Source organism: Ursus americanus, chromosome 24 (assembly GCF_024610735.1).
Source record: "Ursus americanus isolate L20-20 chromosome 24, mUrsAme1.1.p, whole genome shotgun sequence".
NCBI classification, from domain to species: domain Eukaryota; kingdom Metazoa; phylum Chordata; class Mammalia; order Carnivora; family Ursidae; genus Ursus; species Ursus americanus.
Genome location: NC_142150.1, coordinates 25,819,521 through 25,832,841, shown reverse-complemented (window position 1 = coordinate 25,832,841; position 13,321 = coordinate 25,819,521). Strand labels below are relative to the sequence as shown.

The 13,321-nt window shown below is 38.6% G+C and overlaps 1 pseudogene; it reads left to right on the top strand.

Moving 5' to 3' along the window:
• Positions 1-2,255: 2,255 nt before the first annotated feature.
• On the top strand, positions 2,256-2,477 carry LOC123799560 (ubiquitin-like protein 5 pseudogene; annotated as a pseudogene).
• Positions 2,478-13,321: the final 10,844 nt, after the last annotated feature.

Below are 13,321 nucleotides of genomic sequence, written 5' to 3'. Positions count from 1 at the left end.
AGTAACTGGTGAAGCAGAGAGAGAAGAACCCATCAGCTTACACTTAAGAAAGCTGTAGCTAGTGAACGTACAATTAATGCAATGAGTCCATAACCAACATTGACGACTTGGTCATTATCTTTAGTCCCTTTCCTTGCAACCTTTCAGCCTCTATCTATAATATGTATCAGTGGATTTCAAACCGTGCAGTGTGCTGAAGTGTTTTCTTCAGGGCCCCTTCAATCACTCAGTGGAGGAAGGAGTCGAAGGGGCAGACATGATGTCTGCCATCTTTCATAACTGATCATAGTGGGTGCCTATTTATCTCCATTATATGTTGAACTTGTGCTTAAACTTTCCTTTGAAAGAGGGATGCTTACCTTAGAAGTAAGTTTGGAAACTGTTGTAGACCATACAGGACCAGAATCTAGGTGGAAGACCCATTCCACCACTTTTTAAGTCTGATGTTAGGTAGGTTACGTCACAACTCTGAAATTCAGAAAAATTGATTTGGGGGGAGAAAAAAAAAGGAAGACTACCTTCTCTCAGGTAGTTGATAAACTGGTGAAATCATATATGTGTGGTGGTCATTTAACCTGTAGAATAAGACATCAATTTTAGTTATTACTATTAAAATTTCATCAGTTGTACATTTGATGGCCGGTCAGTACACCTGACTTAATCAGCATATAAATATTCTTGGTAAACAAAGGCAAAATGCAGTAGGTGATTAGTCATGAGAATTGTTGCCCACATCTATATATTTTGAATTCGATCCCAAACTTTTGTCTGAAGCTAAATTGATTATGTCAGAAGTGTATAGGTTCCTGGGGTGCCTGGGTGGCTCAGTCCTTAAGCGTCTGCCTTCGGCTCAGGGCGTGATCCCAGAATCCTGGGATCGAGCCCCGAGTTGGGCTCCTCCGCTGGGAGCCTGCTTCTTCCTCTCCCACTCCCCCTGCTTGTGTTCCCTCTCTCGCTGGCTGTCTCTCTCTGTCAAATAAATAAATAAAATCTTTAAAAAAAAAAAGTGTATAGGTTCCACCACTACAAACCACTTGGATAACTTGACTACAAAATAGACCTTCAGCAGGACAACAAATCATGCACAACTCCATTAAATAATATACATAACCAGGGTCTTCATTTCTTGCTACTTATTTTTTTTTTTCTTTTAGGAGTATGCTTGAATACCACTCAATAAAGAAACAATTTGATTTAAAAAATGGGCAGAGGATCGGAATAGACATTTTCCAAAAAAAGGTGTACAGAGGGCCAATAGCTCCATGAAAAGATGCTCAGCGTCCCTAATTATCAGGGAAATGTCAATCAAAACCACAATGAGGTATTACTTTACATCTGTTAGAATGGCTACTATGGAAAAGACAAGAAATGACACGTATTGGCCAGGATGTGGAGGAAAGGGAAACCTCTTGCACTGTTGGAGGGAATGTAAATTGGTGCAGCCATTATGAAAACATTATGGAGCTTTCTCAAAAAATTAAAAATAGAACTACCAGGGGTACCTGGGTGGCTCAGTTGGTTAAGTGGCCAAATCTAGATTTTGGCTTATGTGATGATTTCAGGGTCCTGGGGTCAAGCCCCTCGTCCAGCTCCACGCTCAGTACACAGTCTGGTGGAGGATTCTCTCTCTCCCTTTACCTTTGCCCTTCCCCCACTCGCTTGCACTTGCTCTGTCTCTCAAATAAATAAATAAATCTTTTAAAAAAATAGAACTAACAATATGATCCAGCAATTCCACTAAGTATCCAAAAAAAACAAAAAAAAAAACAAAACAAAACAACATGAATTTACAGAGATATATGTACCCTTATATTCATCACAGCAGTATTTACAAGAGCCACAAAATGGAAGCAATCTCAGTGTTCATGGATAGTTGAATAGATAAAGAAGATATGGAATAACGGAAGATTAGTCATAAAAAAAAGAATGAAATCTTGCCATGTGCAATAACATGGATGGACCTAGAGGCTATCATGCTAAGTGAAATAAGTCAGAGAAAGACAAATACTGTAGAAGTTCATTTATATATGGACTTTAGAAACGAAACAAACAACTACACAAAATAAAACAAACAGACTCATAGATACGGAGCACAAACTGATGGTTGCCAGGTGGGGGTATGGGGATGGACAAAATAGGTGAATTGGATTAAAAGTCTGCTTCCAACTCTTGGAGTCCACTCTGACCTGGGCTTTGCCCTTGAGCAAGGAGGTTGTGGCAGCCACAGGTTCCAGGTGTTTTGAGCTCCAGACAGGATGATGGAGGTTGTTTGCAACAACTGTCTAGGTAAGAAGGTCCCTGTTAGATGCAACACTGATGGCACCATCGGGGACCTTAAGAAGCTGATCACAGCCCAAACTGGTACCCATTAGAACAAGGTCATCCTGAAGAAGTGGGACAAGATTTTTAAGGACCATGTGTCTCTGGGGAACTATGAAATCCATGATGGGGTGAACCCAAAGCTTTGTTACCAATAGAGCAGAATTCCTTCCCCTTACCCTGCTTTGCCCTCCTCTCTCCTTCCTCCCCCCTCCCCCCCTTCTTCCATTCTCAACCCCAGACTGGTATGGATGCTTGTTTTTATTTTTTTAAATTTGTTTTTAAGATTTTATTTATTTAAGACGGAGATAGCAACAGAGACAGCAACAGAGAGCACAGGCAGGGAGGAGAGGGAGAAGCAGACTCCCCACTGAGCAGGGAGCCTGACCTGGGGCTTGATCCCAGAACCCTGGGATCATGACCTGAACCTAAGGCAGACGCTTAACCAACTGAGCCACCCAGCTGCCCCGGATGCTTGTTCTTAAAAACTCATGTTAATAAAATCTCCGAAGTTAAAAAAAAAAAAAAAAGTATCCCTGGAGCATTGGCCTGTCATGGCTCTGTGAACCCACCCTGAAGGCCTGGGTGGGTGGACAGCTCCCACACCACCTCCAGCCTAGCCTGTCCACACAAGGATGGCAAAGGGTAGCAAGTGTCTGAGGGCAGCTGGCCAGAAACCGCAGAAATCCCCTGCCCAAGTCTGGACCCCCTTCTCCCTTGCCCCTCCCTCCTCTGCCCCTATGATTCCAGCCAGAGGGGATATTTCTAATCAGAGGATGTCTTCACAGAGTGCAGGCTCTGAAAAGGGTCTTGGTCATTTGGAAGGGGACATAGTGTCCCCTCTGGCTAGGGGAATGTCAGAAAAGGAAGAATAGGGCTCTTTTGGTTTGTTTGTTTTTTTTTTTAAAGGTGCTTGCTTGTTTGATGTAAATAATAGAAAACTTTAATATCTTTTCTGGAACACAGAGTAATATTTTAATGTCATTTTTTGGATGTACATAACATATAACATATTTATAAAGCAAAAAAATTAAATACTTTTTAAAATAAGTCACAGGATATTATGTACACAGCTGAGGGAATATAGTCACTAATGTAGCAACTTTTGTGGTGACAGATGGCAACTAGACTTATTGTGGTGACCATTTTGTAATGTTTATAAATATTGACTCACTGTATCACACACCTGAAACCAATACAATATTGTATGTCAGTTATTCTTTAATAATTTTTTTCAAACAATAGGCTTGGGTCATGTTCTGACTCTAATTTTCTAAGAGGTCCATAAATAGCTTTCTATTTATGCCTCCACTAGACTGGTACTATTTCTGAGGCTCAAATATGAAGTGAATTGTCTAAATGGTTGGGAAACTGTGTGAGGTGAGAAAGTCGGAGTCTCTGAGTACTCTTTTAAGTGTTACTAACCCTGGACACTATACTATAAACTGGCTATTTTTTTTGTGAAAACATGATTTGTCTGAGATTTATTCCTCTGACAAAAAGTAGGCTTAATTTTCTCTTGCATTATTTGATGTTAGCTTGTTTTCACAACTATAGAATGATTAGAAATCCACTGTTAAGGGATATCGAGGGAGGTATGTATACCTGGAAAAACAGTGCCATGTGGACATTTCCAATTTGTGATGTTAAAAATAGTTTTCCTGTGAAAACCCTGGAGCTGATCTAAAATCAGAAAGACAGAGCAGGAACTCATCCTCGATGCAGAGATGGTTATAATATCACTTTCAGTGGGGAAATCAATGAGATAGCAAATATGCTAAGTATCGTGCTAATTGTTATTAACATTCTCACTTATCGTTTTACAAACACATACTTCATTGATGAGCAATAATGACTTACCTTGTCTTAAAACTTGGTCTAAGACATAATCTGAAGGACAAGGGGAAAAAAAACACATTTCTTCATTCAACCAATATTTAATGAACACCTGCTCTATGCTGGAGTTATAAGACTGACAAAATCTCTGTCCTTGAAAAATTTATATTCTCAAACAGAAACAGACAATTAATGTACTTTATTTTAGATAGTGATGAGTACTATGAGAAAATAAAATAGGGCCCTGTTATAAAAAAGGATGGATGAGAGACAAGTATAAAAGAGGTAGGGATTTCTCTTAGAGATAGTGATTATACACCAAAAGAGAGAAGAATGAACAAATAAGCCATTCAGAAGTACTGAGTCAAAGAGTTCCAAACAGAGGAGAATGCAAAGATCCTGAGGCAGAAATTAATTTGTATGTTACAGAAAAACAGTGAGGGCCAATATTGATGCAATACAATGTATGCGGTCAAGAGTAGTAGGAGCTGAAATGGTAGAAGCAACATTTCTCCATCTGCTTACCAATCTCTTAATCAGAATTTTGAAAATCCTATTTGTGTGTCTCAATTCTTAATACTAAATTATGTCCCCTACATTAACCCTACACATCAGTGGATGTATATTATTATTATTCCTAGATGCTATTTCGAAGACTATTAATACATTTTCTGAATTTTTTTTTTGCTGCAAAAGCCTTTAAGAATTTAGAAATAATAAAGTAATTACCCATCACAGTTACAGATGTTACAGTTCCTAAAGATACCGATATAAATGTAGATGGCTGTAGAAATTGGCAAAGTGGGTATAGATGTCGGTGTATGTATAGGTATGGATATACACAGTTTCTTCCAAATACAAGCCCATGCACATTTCTGCCCTGAGTCAGTGCTGACAAAAATGGTTTCTCATCACTGGTCTAATTCAATCCAGATTTGTACATGGGTAGACGGAGGTTCATGGAAGTAAGTGACCGAATTGACCAATGAGATGTTGGCATATTTCCTGCTTTCCCCATATCCTGCAATTTTGATGCTGATGTTTTTACAACATGTGCATGTTTTGTTTTGCTTCTGAAAAGCAGAATTGATGTTATGCTTTAGGAAATGGGCAAAAAAAAAAAAAAATTGATCAAAGTTTCTAGAAAGTCCCTACTTGATGCAAGAATACCTTCAATGTAGCCACATCGAATATGATGCTTGAACTGATTAGATGTGAATGAGGTCATCTTTAAAAACACATTCCTGTGCACCATGCAAATCCCATTTCCCCACCCCCCTCCCCTCTGAAGCCCTCAGTTTGTTTCTCAGGGTCCATAGTCTCTCATGCTTCATTCCCCCTTCTGATTACCCCCCCTTTCTTTATCCCTTTCTTCCCCTACCGATCTTCCTAGTTCTTATGTTCCATAGATGAGAGAAACCATATGATAATTGTCTTTCTCTGCTTGACTTATTTCACTTAGCATTATCTCCTCCAGTGCCATCCATGTTGCAGCAAATGTTGAGAAATCGTTCTTTTTAATAGCTTAGTAATATTCCATTGTATATATGGACCACAACTTCTTAATCCATTCATCTGTTGAAGGACATCTCGGTTCCTTCCATGATTTAGCTATTGTGGACAATGCTGCTATGAACATTGGGGTGCATATGGCCCTTCTCCTCACTATGTCTGTATCTTTGGGGTAAATACCCAGTAGTGCAATGGCTGGGTCAGAGGGTAGCTCAATTTTTAACTATTTAAGGGACCTCCACACTTTTTTCCAGAGTGGCTGTACCAACTTGCATTCCCACCAACAATGTAGGAGGGATCCCCTTTCTCCCCATCCTCTCCAGCAGTTGTTGTTTCTTGCCTTGTCCATTTTTGCCATTCTAACTGGTGTAAGGTGGTATCTTAGTGTGGTTTTGATTTGAATTTCCCTGATGGCTAATGATTTTGAACACTTTTTCATGTGTCTGTTAGCCATTTGTATGTCACCATTGGAAAAGTGTCTGTTCATATCTTCTGCCCATTTTATGATTTGTTTATTTGTTTCTTGTGTATTGAGTTTGAGAAGTTCTTTGTAGATCTTGGATACCAGTCTTTTATCTGTAGTATCATTTGCAAATATCTTCTCCCATTCCGTGGGCTGCCTCTTAGTTTTTTGACTGTTTCCTTGGCTGTGCAGAAGCTTTTTATCTTGATGAAGTCCCACAAGTTCATTTTTTCTTTTGTTTCTCTTGCCTTTGGAGATGTGTCATGAAAAAGTTTGCTTTGGCCGATGTCGTAGAGGTTGCTGCCTATTTTCTTCTCTAGGATTTTGATGGATTCCTGTCTCACATCGAGGTCTTTCATCCATTTGGAGTTTATCTTTGTGTATGGTGTGAGAGAGTGGTCAAGTTTCATTCTTTTGCATGTAGCTGTCCAATTTTCCCAGTACTATTTATTGAAGAGACTGTCTTTTTTCCACCGGATGTTTTTTCCTGCTTTATCAAAGATTAGTTGCCCAAAGAGCCGAGGGTCCATTTCTGGGTTCTCTGTTCTGTTCCATTGGTCTATGTGTCTGTTTTTGTGCCAGTACCATGCTGTCTTTGTGATCACAGCTTTGTAGTATAGCTCGAAATCCGGCATTGTGATGCCCCCAGCTTTGTTTTTCACTGGGTGTTATACGCAATTAATGAATCATCGAACTTTACATCAAAAACCAGGGATGTACTGTATGGTGACTAATATAATATAATAAAAAAAACATTAAAAAAAATAAAAAATGAAAACAAAATAAAAACACATTCCTCTGGGCACCGGGGTGGCTCAGTCGTTAAGCATCTTCCTTCAGCTCCAGTTGTGATCCCAGGGTCCTGGGATCAAGCCCTGTGTTGGGCTCCCTGCTCCGTGGGGAGCCTGCTTCTCTCTCTCCCTCTGCCCCCCCCCCCCCGCTTGTTCTCTTTCTCTCAGATAAATAATTTTTTAAAGATATTATTTATTTATTTGACAGAGAAAGACAGCCAGCGAGAGATGGAACACAAGCAGGGGGAATGGGAGAGGGAGAAACAGGCTTCCCGCCGAGCAGGGAGCTCGATGCGGGATTCGATCCCAGAACGCTGGGATCATGCCCTGAGCCGCAGGCAGAAGCTTAATGACTGAGCCACCCAGGCACCCCTAAATAAATAAATTCTTAAAAAAAAAAAAAGAAAAAGAAAATAAACGCATTCCTCCTACCAACATTCACCATTTGCATGAGCACGTGTTAAGGGAGAGAAGTCTGCGTTGCACTCTCAGGGATTTACTGTGTGCCAATTAGATCACTTATATGCGATCCCAGAGGGGGGAAATGTCCTTTTTTTAGAAAGCACTTATTTTCATTATGGATGAAGGGACCCTGAAGTGTAAAGCAAAAAGCCCGTATGTAGTGTAGGTGGTTGTGTACTCCAGATTTCACTTCTCAATTTAGTATATTTTTCTCCACTCCTTAGAATGAATCCTCAGTACATTTTGTGTGGTTTTGAAGTAACTTTTTTCCTCCCTGAGGAAAAACTTGCTCTTGGAAAAGGAAACACATCTTATTGTTGGTGATAGAAATGAAGAGCCCTGGAAAAAATATTGTTCTTAGCAACAATTAAAACTACCATCAAGGGAATTAAGTGTTCTAGTGGCAATGAGAATATGGCACGGTTGGTTGGGTTTATTATAAAAGAAGAGATATCATATCCACTGTTCCTATAATTAGTTTAATGGTAAGAGACAGTATCCTGGGGAGAGATATTAGAGTGTGTATCATAGTTAGAAAAGTAAATTTTGTCAGCAGAGATCCAGATTAAACATAAATATTTATACAATAAAAAGCACACGTGACAGGTGATCAAAGTGCCAAGAGGCCCAGCCCCATCAGAATTTGAAATGTGAGGAGACCACATCTGGAGTTACTATTAGAGTTTTTGAGAGTAAGAGACTAATTGAAACACAATGAAGTGTATTATTTATTGGGGGACACACAAGTGTGTATTAAAGGTTAATCTTTGTTCCAAAGGCAGCTTCAACAGAACAGTAATAGGACTTGGGGTGGGAGCGAGGGGTAGTACAGGAGAGAGAGGGGAGAAGAGAGTGTAACGCCACCACACTCTCTGTTTGAAACGTGCTAACAATTCCCGAACCCAGACCCACTGACCTGAAATCTAAAAGCAGGAAAAAATAAGTCTCTGAGCATTCTTTGACTTTGAAGATGGTTGCAAAATATTTGCTTCTCCCTTTTCAATGTTTTTGGCTCATTGTTGCATTAATAAAAGGAAAACTCTGTTTAAACCTCTAGCAGCCTGCCTTCTGAAGTCCTGAAACCTCATTCAAGCCCCATCTATGATTAATGGATTTTACAAATTCTGCATGGGGATGATTAGAAGAAGAGGAGAGTCTGCTCATTCATTCATTCATTCATTCATTCATTCATTTCTTCAGCAATATAATAAATCACCTTACAGGAAATCTGCCAGGAAAGTAGTTTGACCCCATTTGAAAAGAGGGCAACCCAGAATGAACCACTTTTTCAGGATTTATATTTGCCCTTAGAAACTCAGCAACCATAGGGCCTTGAACCAGAGGTATAGAGGTTAACACATTAAACCAAGGATCAAAACTGAGGCACATGCCCTTCTAACTTACCATCTGATACTCTGTTCTCGTTATTCCTCTTTTTTGAAGACAAAAACCAAAAATCAATTCCTCTGGCCCCTCAGCTTCTACAGCTTTTCTTCACAGTACCTTAACTTGGGACAAATATAAATTAGAAGTGAATGGAGGGAGGAAAAACTCTCTAGTCTCTATTCCATGGGGCCATTACTTTTACAATATAAGTAAGATCGAACTTTAATTTATAGCTGAGAGTTCTCCAAGGTTTAGTTTCTCCTCTCCTTGCCTGTGTTTTCCTCTCTCATTATAGATTGGTGATGGTGAGCAACAGAGCTTTGTTCAGGTATTAGTACAAAAAAGAGTCAGTAGAAAATAGGGGATTTTTGCCCATCCGGAGATGGGATGGAAGGGGAAGTTCCGGTTTTAGAGACAATGAGAGGAAAGAAAGTAATAAGATGTGCCTGTTCCCACCCCCACCCCAAACAGACTTCATTTGTGGTCTCTTTGTGTGTGTAGGTCATTTAAAATGGGTGCATGTGTATCTGTGTGTTTCTCTCTCTCAGCTCTCTCTCTCTCTCTTTTAAGAAGGAAGGTAAATGATCACACACTGGTTGATGACATATTGGCTTGGAAGATGCCCAAAGATAGATATATTTATCAAGTGCAGCCATTTCCATGTTTTAAAAATTGGTCTCTGGAGCAATAGCAAATATCTTGTGTGATTTACTGTACAAGAAAATGAGAGGAAGTAAGTATAGCAAACCTTGATGCCAGATATCATTTATAAACATATTTATAACCAGAAAGGATCTTAAGAGTCAGTTCAGTGTCATGAGGATCACCAGGGAATCTTTAAAAAATTAGTATATCTCAGCCTCATCTCTCAAAATTCTGATCGACCACTTGCATTGAGGTACGGACTTGTGTATTTGTTTAAAAAGAAAAAAAAAAGTCTTGGGTAATTCTGATGCACACGCAAAATGGAGAACTTCTGACAACCCAACTTTTTCACAGTTGGGGAACTGTTTTAGTTGTCTGTTGCTACATTTCGATTACCCAAACTCAGGTGTTTAACACAATATACATTTCGGATCTCACAGTCTTTGTGGATCACAAGTCTAGGCCCAGCTTAACCGGTTCTTTTGTGCATTATCTCACAAGATTGCAGTCCACAGGTGGGCAAGGCTGTGTTCCTTTCTGAAGCTCAGAATCCTTGTCCAAGCTTTTATGATTTGGGGCCGAATTCCTTGTGATTGTAGGACTGAGGTCCGCATTTGTGACTAGCTATCAATTGAGGGCCCTCTGCTCCTACTTGACACTATAGTTTCTCACCAAATGGTCCTTCTACAGGTCTACTCATAAACCCCCTTATTCCTGAACCATCTTACAATGTGGAAACTTATTCCTTTAAGCCAGCAGGAAAATCTCTTGCTACTGTGTGCTAAGATACAATCTTATGTAAGCACAGAATGACTGTCCCATTACCTTTGTCATATTCTGTTGGCTAGAAGTAAGTCTCGGGTCCTGCCCACACACTCAAGGGAAGTGGGTTATGTAAAGCTTTGACTCCCCGGGGTCCACTTCAGAGTTTGTCCACCACAAGGAATTCCAAGGAGCTCAACTGATCACTTGAGTTTATATAACTAATTGGCGGAATGTTAGTCTTCTTATTAGTCTCGGTGATCTTCTAATAGATAATTAATTACATTTTGCATTTTTTAAATGCAGTATCCATGGTTAAATGCTGGTATGAGGAGCATGTGTTTCCACTTTCTTATTGAGCGTGTCATAGAATGTGAAGACCAGTTTATGAGTTTGCTCATTTTCCTCATACTGTGTAGGTAAAGTTTATGTAAAAATACGAAATAGTTAATTTAAAAAGAGCCTTTGGCCCTAACATTCGGTGGTGGTTTGAAACATACTAATTTATGCTGAAGTCTGATTTTCATGGTGCTTGCAACCACTTTTTGAATAGTCTGCAGTTGTAACTGGAATCATTCATGTGGCAAGCATTTTGGCCTAAGGAAAGTTAAGTATTTGTGCAAAAACCACAGCTGACAATGTGAATTGAAGGTGTTTACCCATTCTTAGCTTTTTTATTGCTACTTAAATATTTTTGGAGTTAGCACGACACAAATATGTGTAGCACCTCGGGAGAAAGTTGGTCATTTTAACTGACCTCTAGCTAAGGGAACGTGTACAAGTCTGAAATGTAGTTGATCACCATCTGTTCCTAAATCTCTAAAGTCTAAATTTCACAGTTGGGAAGTTCTTTCCAATATCTTATTTTTTTTTTCTGTTCAATTTAAAGTTATTCCATCTTGATCCACCAGTAACAACCGTGGGCATATGTTGAATGTGTTTGGGGAGATACCCGTTTTTCTTTTGCATTATTAGTTCATTTAAATACAGATGCTATGATTATAATTAGTTGTAATACTCCTCTTGGCACAGAATACTTCCTTAAGCCAGTTCACCTAATTTGATTAAGAAATTACTTTTGAGACATTGCAAACACTCAGGTATGCCAATGCAATATCATCAGATTTGTTTCATATCCCTCTTTTGGAAAGAGATATAATTTTGTACTTATAGCTGATTCCTCATTACCCCAGTCATGATCTGCTCTCCTTACCACGTAAAGATAACCAGGCTAGAGGTGACTAGAATCCTTCAGCATGTGTGTATCCTTACCATGTATGTTTTTATACCTTCAACTCCATATATCTATAAAGGTATGTAATATTATTTTGTTTTTCATTTGCATGAATTTTATAGATGTACTTTTTCAACTTGCATTTTATGCTCAATATTGTGAAATTTTGCATAGTGATTCATGAGGAGCTAGTTCATTTATTTTGACTATTGAATGGTTGTGTTTTGTTATATAAGAGTACTATGAATTATTTACCCATTTTTAATTGAAAGACATCTAATTATTTACCATTACTCATGGTTATGAAAAATGTTTCAGTGAACATCCCTGTAAATGTCTCACTGTGCTTATGTGGGGGTGTTTCTCCAGAAAAATTGTGTTTAAACTTTTTGGACTGTAATTCACAGAAGGAAATACATTTTATCTTGGGACTCACGACCTGCACACGAGTACACATACCTGTGTACATGGAAAGATACTTACCTTTACCTTTTCTATATTCACATGCATATACATACATGTACATATACACCGATAAATGTATATAATGAATAAAATTTTCTCTGGCATTTTGTATTCTATTCTAATAAACTAAAGTGGATAAAGACCCACTAAATTGAATTGGCAATCTTTTAATGGGTTGTAATCAGCACTTTTAGAAATGATGCCATAGGTTATATATCTAATACCAGAACTGCTACAAAAAATAGGCATCTTCAACTTCTTTATTGCTAAATTGCTCTTTAGAGAGTTTGAGAAAATTTACACTCTCACCAATGGTATAAATGAGTTTCCGTTTCCCTTTGTTCTCTGTTTTCTTTTCAGTTCTTCACATCCTGTAGTTTTGTGGTTTTTCTTGACTGAGGTATAATTGACAAATAAAAAAATTATATGTATTTTAAGACCTACAACTTGATATTTTAATGTATAAATACATGGTGAAATGATCACCACAATCAAGCTCATTAACATATCCATCACCTCACAGTTACCTTTGTTTTTTTCATTTCTTTCTTTTCTAATTTTGAGAACGGTTTAGATCTATCCTCTTAGAAAATTTCAAGCATGCGCTACAGAATTGTTAAGATATCATCAGGTCGTGCTTGGATCTCCAGAAGTTATTTATCTTGTATAACTGCAGCTTTGTACCCTTTGACCAACATCTTCTCATATTCCCACCACCTGGCTCTTGGCAACCACCATTCTACTCTGTGTTTCTATGAGTTTGACCACTTTAGATTCCACATGCAAGTGAGATCATATAGTATTTTGTCTTTCTCTGAATGGCTTATTTCAGTTTTTTCAAACTGTCCCTGTCTGGATTTGGAGACGTGATCAGGGATGTGGAGATTATCTGAAAGAATCATAGTAAGCTTTGGTAAGACTCACTGCACTGAAATGATACAGAAATTTTATAACATAATAGGAAGTAGAATGGGAGATTATCTACCTGTGGGCAGCTGGTATTTCTTTAGATGCATGTCCTACTCTTCTCATAACATAAAAGAAGGAGGAGCTCTGGGTTCCTTCTAACCTTTGGCTTCTTTACTTCACAGAAGTTACTGAGACCACGAGTTTTCTTCCCAAGAGTAAAAAAGGGGAGGTTTCAAGAATCTACATTAATTCACTTACACCTTTGATCTGCTGAATACATTTTACAGGGCTCATTTATAGAACCATTATTGAGTCAAATTGAAAGCACCCTACCAAAAGTCAAATCATCAATCTCACCAAACTTCCAAAACAGAATAACTTTTTCTTACTGAATAGAGTTCTTTTGGGGTTATTTGTTCTTCGTTTTTTGAAGGTTTAGAAGAATTTATATATAAAATAATTAGGCTTGATTTTCGTGTGGATTGGGAACATTGTTCTAAGGGGGCGATAAGGTGACTAAGGTGTAAGGGGCTGAAG